Here is a 10,369-nt window from a genome sequence, read left to right on the forward strand (position 1 = left end):
CACACAAATATGGTCAATTGATTTTTCACAAAGGGTAATTCAGAGGACAAAGTGTACTTTTTTCAACAAGTTGTACTGAAATATCTGGATACCCACATGCAAACAACCTCAACCTACACCTCACATCGACCACAAGAATTAACTCAAAGTGGATCATAGACGTAGATGCAAAAAATAAAACTATAGGGGCACCTGGGTGGTTCAGTCAGTTAAGTGTCCAATTTCAGCTCAGGTCATGATCTCACAGCTTGTGAGTTTGAGCTCCTCATCGGGCTCGCTGCTGACCGCTCAGAGCCTGGAGGCTGCTTCAGATTCTGTATCTCCCTCTCTCTCTGCCCCTCCCTTGCTCATGCTCTGTCTCTCAAAAAATGAGTAAACGTTTTAAAAAATTAAGAAATAAATAAAACTAAACATAGGGCAGAAACAAAACTAAGCGTGGGTCAAAGAACTCTTACATAGGACTCTATACCGGGACTCAAAACAATGATAAAAGTGGACTTAATCAAGATTTCACTTTGCAAAAAGAATAAAAAGACAAACCACAGACTGGGAGAAAATATCTGGAAATGACATTTATAACAAAAACTGGTATGCAAGAAATTACAGGCAACAAAAACAAAAGTAAACTTGGAGCACCTGGGTGGCTCAGTCAGTTAAGCGTCCGACTTTGGTTCAGGTCACGATCTTGCAGTTCATGGGTTCAAGCCCCACATTGGGCTCTGTGCTGTCAGTGCAAAGCCTACTTTGGATCCTCTGTCTCCCTCTCTCTCTGCTCCTCCCCTGCTCACTTGCATGCTCTCAAAAATAAGTAAATATTTTTTAAAAAGTAAATAAATGTACTACATCCAAGTGAAAAGTTTCTGCACAGCAAAGGAAATCATCAACAAAATGAAAAAGCAACTTGTGGGGCAACTGGCTGGCCTACTTGGTTGAGCATGTGAGGCTGGATCTTGGGGTCATAAGTTTGGGCCCCACGTTGGGCATAGGATTTACTTTAAAAAAGCAGGGGCGCCTGGGTAGCTTAGTTAAGTGGCTGACTCTTGACTTTGGCTCAGATCATGATCTTGTGGTTCGTGAGATCAAGCCCTGCATCAGGCTCCACACTAAGTGTGGAGCTGACTTGGGATTCTCTCTCTCCCTCTCTCTCTGCCCCTCCCTGGGTCCCTCTAGAAATAAATAAATAGGTATTTAAAAATTTTTTTTAATGTTTTAATGTTTATTTTTGAGAAAGAGACAGAGTGAGTGGGGGAAGGGCAGAGAGAGAGGGAGACAGAATCCAAAGAAGGCTCCAGGCTCTGAACTGTCACCACAGAGCCCAACGTGGGGCTCGAACCTGTGAACCGTGAGACCGTGACCTGAACCAAAGTCAGATGTTTAACCAACTGAACCACCCAGGTGCCCCCAAAAAACTTTTTTTATTTTTATTTTTTTTTTCAACGTTTTATTTTTGAGACAGAGAGAGACAGAGCATGAACGGGGGAGGGGCAGAGAGAGAGGGAGACACAGAATCGGAAACAGGCTCCAGGCTCCGAGCCATCAGCCCAGAGCCTGACGCGGGGCTCGAACTCACGGACCGCGAGATCGTGACCTGGCTGAAGTCGGACGCTTAACCGACTGCGCCACCCAGGCGCCCCGCCAAAAAACTTTTTTTTAAAAGCAACCTACTAAATGGAAGAAATTATTTGCAAATCCTATGTCCGATAAGGGATTATTATCCAAAATAGATAAACAACTCATACAACTACATTTCTAAAAATCCGAATAAAAACGGGCAAAGCATCTAAACAGACATTTTCCCAAAAAATACATACAGATGGCAAATCAAAACCACAATGAGGTATCCCCTCACACCTGTTAGAATAGCTACCATCAAAAAGACAAGAAATAACAAGTATTCGTGAGGATGTGGAGGAAAAAGACCACTTTTGTGTCCTGTGGGTGGGAATGTAAACTGGTACCACCACTCTGGGAAACTTTATGAAATAACTAAAAATAGAACTATCATGTGACCCAGCAATTCCACTTTATTTTGAGTGAGAGAGCACACAAGCAAGCGGGGGAGGGGCAGAGAGAGAGAGGGAGAGACAGAGAGAGAGAGGGAGAGACAGGATCCCATGCAGGCTCCATGCTATCAGCACAGAGCCCATCTCAGGGCTCAATTTCACCAACTGTGAGCTCATGACCTGAGCTGAAATTAAGAGTCACTCAACCGACTGAGCCACCCATATACATACATACACGCACACACACACAATGGAATTTTACTCAGCCATAAAAAAGTAGGAAATCCTGCCATTTGCAACAACCTGGATAGAACCTGAGGGCCTTATACTATGTGCAATAAGTCAGATAGGAAAAGATAAATACCATATGATCTCACTTATGTGTGGAACCTAAAAAAAACAAACAAAAACCTTGAACTCACAGATACAGAGAATAAGGTGGTGGTTAATAGAGTCGGTGGGGGTGTAGGCAAAATGAGTAACGGGGGTCAGAAGGTACAAACTTCCAGTTATAAAGTTTTAAAGTCCTGGGGATGTAATACATAGCATGGTGACTATAGTTAATAATACTGTATTGAAGGGGCGCCTGGCTGGCTCAGTTGGAAGAGCGTGCGACTCTTGATCTGGATCTTGGGGTCATGAGTTCAAGCCCCACGGTGGGCACAGAGATTACTTAAATAAAAACTTTAAATAATAAAAATTAAAAAATAATAATATATTGCCTATTTAAAAATTGCTGACTGTAGACCTTAAAAATTCTTATTGCAAGAAAAACAATTGTAACTATGTGTGGTAATGAACATTAACTCAACTTATTGTGATGATTTCTATTTCACCATATATAAATTATATCAAATCATTATGTTGTACACATTATGTTGAACGTATAATGTTATATGTCAATTATATCTCAATTTAAAAAAAAAAACAAACCTAGTATCCAAAACATATAAAGGACTTCTATCTCAAAACTCAACAAGACAAACCAAACCCAATTTTTCAAAGTGAGCAAAAGATCTGGACACTTTGCCAAAAAAAGACATACAAATGGCAAATAAACATGGAGAAAAGAGACTCATTATTAGACATTAGGGAAATGAAAATTAAAACCACAGTGAGATATCACAACACACCTGTTAGAATGGAGGGGGCAGGGGAACCTGGCCATAGGGTCCTGGTGAGAATGTGAATGAGGGACTTTCATGCTTAGGGGATGCAAATGTACAACCACTGTGAAACAGTTTGGCAGTTTCTTAAAAAGTTAAACATACCCAAGGAGCCCCGGTGACTCAGTCAGTTAAGCGTCCAACTCTTGATCTCAGCTCAGTTTTTGATCTCAGAGTTGATGGTTGAGCTCCACACTGAGCATGAAGTCTACTTAAAAAAAATTAAAAATAGGGGCACCTGGGCAGCTCAGTTGGTTAAGCGTCTAACCCTTGATCATGGCTCAGGTCATGATCTCACAGTTGGGGAGTTTGAGCTCTGCATCAGGCACCTGGCACTGACAGGGCAGAGCCTGCTTGGGATTCTCTCTCACTCTCTCTCCCTCTCTCTCTGCCCTTCCTACACATATTCACTCTCTCAAAATAAATAGACTTAAAAAAAAAAGAAAGAAAGAAAATACAGCACATATTTTTAAAATAATAATAATAAAATTAAGGGGCGCCTGGGTGGCTCAGTCGGTTAAGCGGCCGACTTCGGCTCAGGTCATGATCTCACGGTCCGTGAGTTCGAGTCCCGCGTCAGGCTCTGTGCTGACAGCTCAGAGCCTGGAGCCTGTTTCAGATTCTGTGTCTCCCTCCCTCTGACCTTCCCCCATTCATGCTCTGTCTCTCTCTGTCTCAAAAATAAATAAACGTTAAAAAAATTTTTTTTAAATAATAAATTAAAATAAATAAAAATAGGGCTCCTGGGTGACTCAATCAGTTGAGCATCGGAATCCTGATTTCGGCTCAGGTCACGATACCAGGGTCGTGGGATGCAGCCCTCCTTTGGGCTCCACACTGAGCAGGGAGGCTGCTTGGGATTCTTTCTCTCTCTCTCTCTGTCTCTGTCCCTCTCCCCTGCTCTCTCTTAAAAAAAAATAAAATTTAAATTAAAAAATAGAGTTGGGGGGCAAAAAAAATAGAGTCAAACATACCCTTACTCACCTTGTAACTCAGCAATCGTACTCCTAGATATTTATCCTAGAGAGAGGACAACTTCCGTTCACATAAAACCTGTACGAGAATGTTTGTAGCAGCACTGTTGATAATCATCAAAAACAGGAAACTGAAATTAGTGTTTTTTCTCTCCCAAAGATTTTTTTTAATCATGGTAGGATATGGTAAAATTAAACATTTAACCATTTTCACATGGGTAGTTCAGTCGTGTTAGATAGATTCATATCATCTTGCAACCATGCCCAGGACTTATTTCATCCTGCAGATCTGCAACTCTGTACCCACTAAACCCGAACCCGTCCCCACTCCCACCAGCCCCTGGCAACAGCCTAATTTCTGTCTTTATGTGTTGACTACTCCAGGTACCACATATAAATGGAATAATACAGCTTGTCTTTTCCTGACTGGCTTATTTAGTAAAATGTCCTCAAGATAAATGCATAGTGTAGCACGTGTTAAAATTTCCTTCCTTTTTAAGGCTGAATAATATTCTTCTGCATATATATATATATATATATATATATACACACACACATTTACATATATATGTAAGATACGTATGATAGACATATATAAACGTGTATATATATATACATATGGGAATGTTATATATATGCACACATTATATACATATATTTTTAAATTTATTCATCTGTCAATGGATATTTGGGTGTTTCTACTTTGGGCTACTGAGAATAATGCTGCTATAAATATGGGTGTATAAATCTCTCATCAAGGGGCACCTGGATGGCTCAGTTGGAAGACTGTGCGGGGCGCCTGGGTGGCTCAGTGGGTTAAACGCCTGACTTTGGCTCGGGTCATGACCTCGCAGTTTGTGAGCTTGAGCCCCAGGCTGGGCTCTGTGCTGGCAGCTCAGAACCTGGAGCCTGCTTCAGATTCTATGTCTCCCTTTCTGCCTCTCCCCGCTTGTGCTCTGTTGCTCTCTCTCTACACACACACACACACACACACACACACACACACACAAGAGTGTGCAATTCTTGATCTCAGGATTTTGAGTCCGAGCACCACACAGTGTGTAGAGATTACTCAAAAATAATTTTGTTTTACAGTTTATTTATTTTGAGAGCAAGCAGGGGAGGGGCAAAAAGAGAGGGGGAGAGAGAGAGAATCCCAAGCAGGTTCCACACTGTCAGCACAGAGCCTAACACAGGGCTCGATCTAACAAACCGTGAGATCATGACCTGAGCCAAAATCAAAAGTCAGACACTTAATGGACTGAGTCACCCAGGTGCCCCACAAAAATAAGTTCTTAAAAATATATATAAATATAGGGGCGCCTGGGTGGCTCAGTCGGTTAAGCTTCCGACTTCAGCTCAGGTCATCATGATCTCACACTCCATGAGTTTGAGCCCCGTGTCAGGCTCTGTGCCGACAGTTCAGAGCCTGGAGCCTGCTTCAGATTCTGTGTCTCCCTCTCTCTCTGCCCCTCCCCTGCTCATGCTCTGTCTCTGTTTCAAAAATAAATAAAAACATTTTTAATATATATATTATATATAATATATAAATATACACACACACACACATGGATATGTATACATACGTATACATATCTTCACGACCCTGCTTTCAATTCTCCTGGATATATACTTAGAAGTAGAATTGGATTTTTTCCATTTTTAGTTTTTTGAGGAACCACCATACCGTTTTCTGCAGCAGCTGCATAATTTTTTGCATTCCCAGCAGCAATACAAAAGGACTCCAATTTCTCCATATCCTTGTCAACACTTGTTATTTTCTGTTGTGGTTCTGACTTGCATTTCCCTGAGTGATGATGAGTGATGTTGAGCATCTTTTCACGTGCTTGTTGGCCATCTGTATATCTTCTTTGGAGAAATAGCTATTCAAGTACTTTGCCCATTTTTCAATTAGGTTATTTGGGTTTTGTTTCATTTGAGTGTACAAGTTCTTTATATATACTGGTTGTTAACCCTTTATCAGATACAGGATTTGAAAATATTTTCTCCCATTCTGTAGGCTGCTTTTTTTTTCCTTAAGTAAACTCTACACCCAACATGGGGCTCAAACTCACAGCCTCGAGATTAAGAGCCACATGCCCTACCAACTAAGCCAGCCAAGTGTCCATGTGGGCTGCCTGCCTTTTCACTGTTGATTGTGTCCTTTGATAAACAGAAGTTCTTGATTTTTATATAGTCCAATTGATCAATTTTTACTATTGTTTCCTGTGCTTTTAGTGTCAGAGTCAAAAAAATCACTGACAAATATACTGTTCTGAGGCTTTTCCCTATGTTTCCTTCTACGAGTTTTATAGTTTTAGCTCTTAGGTCTTTTTTTTTTTTAATGTTTATTTATTTTGAGAGAGAAAGAGAGCAGGGGAGGGACAGAGAGAGAGTGAGAGAGAGAATCCCAAGAGCACACACCCAACGCGGGGGCTTGAACCCACAAACCATGAGATCATGACCTGAGCCAAAATCAAGAGTTGGACACAACCAACTGCACCACCCAGGTGCCCCTAGCTCACAGGTCTCTAAAGTTCAGTCTCTTGGGTCTCTTAAGTCTTTGATCCATTTTGTGTTAAATTTTGTACATCATATAAGGTAATTCTTTTACATGTGAATAATCTAGTTTTCCCAGGACTACTTGTTGTAGTGTTTTTACATTTTATTTTTTTTAATTTTTTGAGAGAGAAAGAGCACAAGTGAGCAAGGGGCAGAGAGAGAGGGAGAGGGAGATTGAATCCCACGAGGGGCAGAGAGAGAGAGAGGGAGAGAGAGAAGTAGGGCTCACCCGAAGTGGGACTCAAGCTCACAAACCATGAAATCATGACCTGAGCCAAAATCAGATGCTTAACCTACTGAGCTACCCAGGTGCCCCTTCTTCAAAAAAATTTTTAATGTTTATTTATTTTTGAGAGAGTGAGTGAGTGGGGTAGGGACAGAGAAAGAGGGAGACAGAGAATCCAAAGCAGGCTCCGCACTGTCAGCACAAAACCAGATGTGGGGCTCGAACCCACAAACTGTGAGATCATGATCTGAGCCAAAGTCAGATGCTCCCCAGGACTACTTGTTGAAATGACTCCTTTCCCCCATTAAATGGTCTTAGCACCCTTGTTGAAAATCATTTGAGCTATTTTTTTTAATATTTTTTAACATTTATTTATCAATTTTTGAGAGAGAAAGAGACAGACGGAGAATAGGGGAGGGGCAGAGAGAGAGGGAGACACAAAATCTAAAGTAGGCTCCAGGCTCCAAGCTACAAGCTGTCAGCACAGAGCCCGACGCAGGGCTGGAACTCACAAACCTCAAGATCATGACTTGAGCCGAAGTCAGACACTTAACTGACTGAGCCACCCAGGTGCCCCGAGCTCCCTATTCTATTGAGTGTTAGTGTTTAATGAGTACAAAGTTTCAGTTTGGGAAGACGAAAAAATTCTGGAGATGGATGGTGGTGATGGTAGCACAATGGGAATGTACTCATACAAACTCCTTCAGAAAGAGGAAGATAAGGGAATACTTCCCAGCTTGTCTTATGAGGCAGCATAACTCATACCAAAGTCTGCTACTGTGTAAAAGAAAATTGCAGATAATATCATTCATGAACTTAGACCAAAAAATTCACAAATTGAAAAATATCACTACCAAGTTGTAAAACAAAATATTAGCAAATTAAATCCAGCAATATATAAAAATGATAGTCATATCCAAGTGGAGTTTATACTAGTAATACAAGGTTGGTTCAACATTTGAAAAATCACGGGCACCTGGCTGGTTCAGTTGGTAGAGCGTGCAACTCTTGATCTCACGGTTGTGAGTTTGAGTCCCACATTGGGTGTAGATATTATGTAAAAATAAAATCTAAAAAAAAAAAAAAAAAAGAAAGGAAAGGAAAGAAAAATCAATGTACTCCACCATATTAATGTAATAAATGAGAAAAATCAGATACCATTTCAATAAATACAGAAAAGTATTTGACAAAATTTAAGATAAAACTTATTCAAGATCAGACTCCTCACAAAGTAAAAATGGTAGGTGATTACTTCAAACTAATAAAGAGCATCTATGAAGAATCTATAGTAACATCATACTAATTGATGAAACAGTCAGTGCTCTCCCCCTAAGATTAAAAACAATGCAAAGATGTCCACTCTAAACACAGTCTAGTCAACATTGTAGCGATGGTCTCAGTCTATATAATGTAAGAAAAGAAATAAAAGGCATAAAGATTGGATATAAATAAGTAAAGCTGTCTTTATTTGTAGATCACATGATTGTGTAAATAGGAAATCCTAAAGAATATACAAAAAAGCTACTGGGATAGATGAGTTTAACAAAGTGGCAGGATACAAAGTAAATACTCAAGACAGTATAGTACTGAAGTAAAGTTAAATCAGTGGAACAACAAGAGGTCGAAAATTCTCACATATACAATCAATTGATTTTCAATAAAAGCATCAAATTAATTCCATGAATAAAGAACATTCTTTTCAATATGTATTATTGGAACAACTGGATACATACATTATGAAGAATTAATCTTGATCCCTACCTTACACCAAATATAAAAATTATTTTGGGATGGATCATATATCTAAATGTAATATCTAAAACCATACAATTTCTAGAAGACAACACAGGAGAAAATCTTTGCAACCTTAGAATGGCCAACAATGTCTTAGAACACAGAAACACTAATCATAGAAGAAAAAGCTGGAAAAAAAGAAAAGGCTGATAAATTGGACTTCATCAAAATTTAATTTTTCCGAAGCATCTGGGTGGCTCAGTTGGCTGAGCCTCTGACTTTGGATCAGGTCATGACCTCATTGCTTGTGGGTTAAGCCCCACATCGGGATCTCTGCTATCAGCATGGAGCCCGCTTCAGTTCCTGTCTCCCTTTCTCTCTGCCCCTCCCCAGCTCGTGCTTTCTCCCTGTCTCAAAAATAAACTAAAAAAAAATTTGTAATTAAAATTTTCTGCTCATCAAAAACTGAAAAGGTAAGTCTTAGATTGTGAGAAGATATTCATGATGACAAAGGACTTACAATCAGGTTATACTTTTTAAAAACTCCTAAAACTCAATTAAGAAAAAAAAAAGACCACCCCAATTTTTTTTTCAATCCAATTTATAAAAATGGGCAAAAGTTGTGGACATTTCACACATGAAGGTATAAAACTGGCTAATGACCACATTAAAAGATACTAAACATCATTAGCCTCTTCCCGTAAGTGGCCTGAGGTGATCTCTGAAAATGGTTCGCTATTCACTTGACCCGGAAAACCCGACAAAATCATGCAAATAAAGAGGTTCAAATCTTCGTGTTCACTTTAAGAACACACGGGAAACTGCCCAGGCCATCAAGGGTATGCATATCCAAAAAGCCACCAAGTATCTGAAAGATGTCACTTTGCAGAAGCAATGTGTGCCATTCCGACGCTACAATGGTGGAGCTGGTAGGTGGGCCCAGGCCAAACAGTGGGGCTGGACACACGGTCGGTGGCCCAAAAAGAGTGCTGAATTTTTACTGCACATGCTTAAAAATGCAGAAAGTAATGCTGAACTTAAAGGGTTCAGATGTAGATTCTCTGGTCATTGAGCACATCCAGGTGAACAGAGCCCCCAAAATGCGGCATAGAACTTACATGGCTCATGGTCGGATTAACCCATACATGAGCTCTCCCTGCCACACTGAGATGATCCTTACTGAAAAAGAGCAGACTGTTCCTAAACCACAAGAGGAGGTTGCACGGAAGAAAAAGATATCCCAGAAGAAACTGAAGAAACAAAAACTTATGGCCCGGGAGTAAATTCTGCATGAAATACGTGCAAATAAAAGTAAAAACAGAAAAAAAAAAAAAAAGATACTAAGCATCATTAGGAATTATTGCGAAAATTAATAGAGAAATCTCACTACAGTAGTCTTGGAGGCTAGGAGGGGAGGCTAGAAGAACCTACCACTCAAAATCAATTACAGGAAAAATTGTCAATTACAGACCCAACAGAAGAATGTCAACAGGAAAGAATTGTCAATTGCAGGCCCCAACAGGGAAAGATGCACATTGCGTCTCCTACAAGAAATCAACTACCCTTTCGACTCAACCAATGATAAACTGTTGTCTCCAATGGACTTTCATTCAAAACAGCCCCTTCAAACCACCTCCTTCTCCAGAAAATAACATTCCTCTCCTTTGTCTGGTGGACGTGCCTACGGTTTTGCTCTAGCTTGCG

The 10,369-nt window shown here is 40.2% G+C and overlaps 1 pseudogene; it reads left to right on the forward strand.

The window, feature by feature from the left end:
• The first annotated feature begins 9,363 nt into the window (after positions 1–9,363).
• On the forward strand, positions 9,364–10,001 carry LOC124501681 (60S ribosomal protein L17-like; annotated as a pseudogene).
• Positions 10,002–10,369: the final 368 nt, after the last annotated feature.

Source organism: Lynx rufus, unplaced genomic scaffold (assembly GCF_022079265.1).
Source record: "Lynx rufus isolate CCGP_SWC_20201006 ecotype Redwood Valley unplaced genomic scaffold, mLynRuf1.p SCAF_7, whole genome shotgun sequence".
NCBI classification, from domain to species: domain Eukaryota; kingdom Metazoa; phylum Chordata; class Mammalia; order Carnivora; family Felidae; genus Lynx; species Lynx rufus.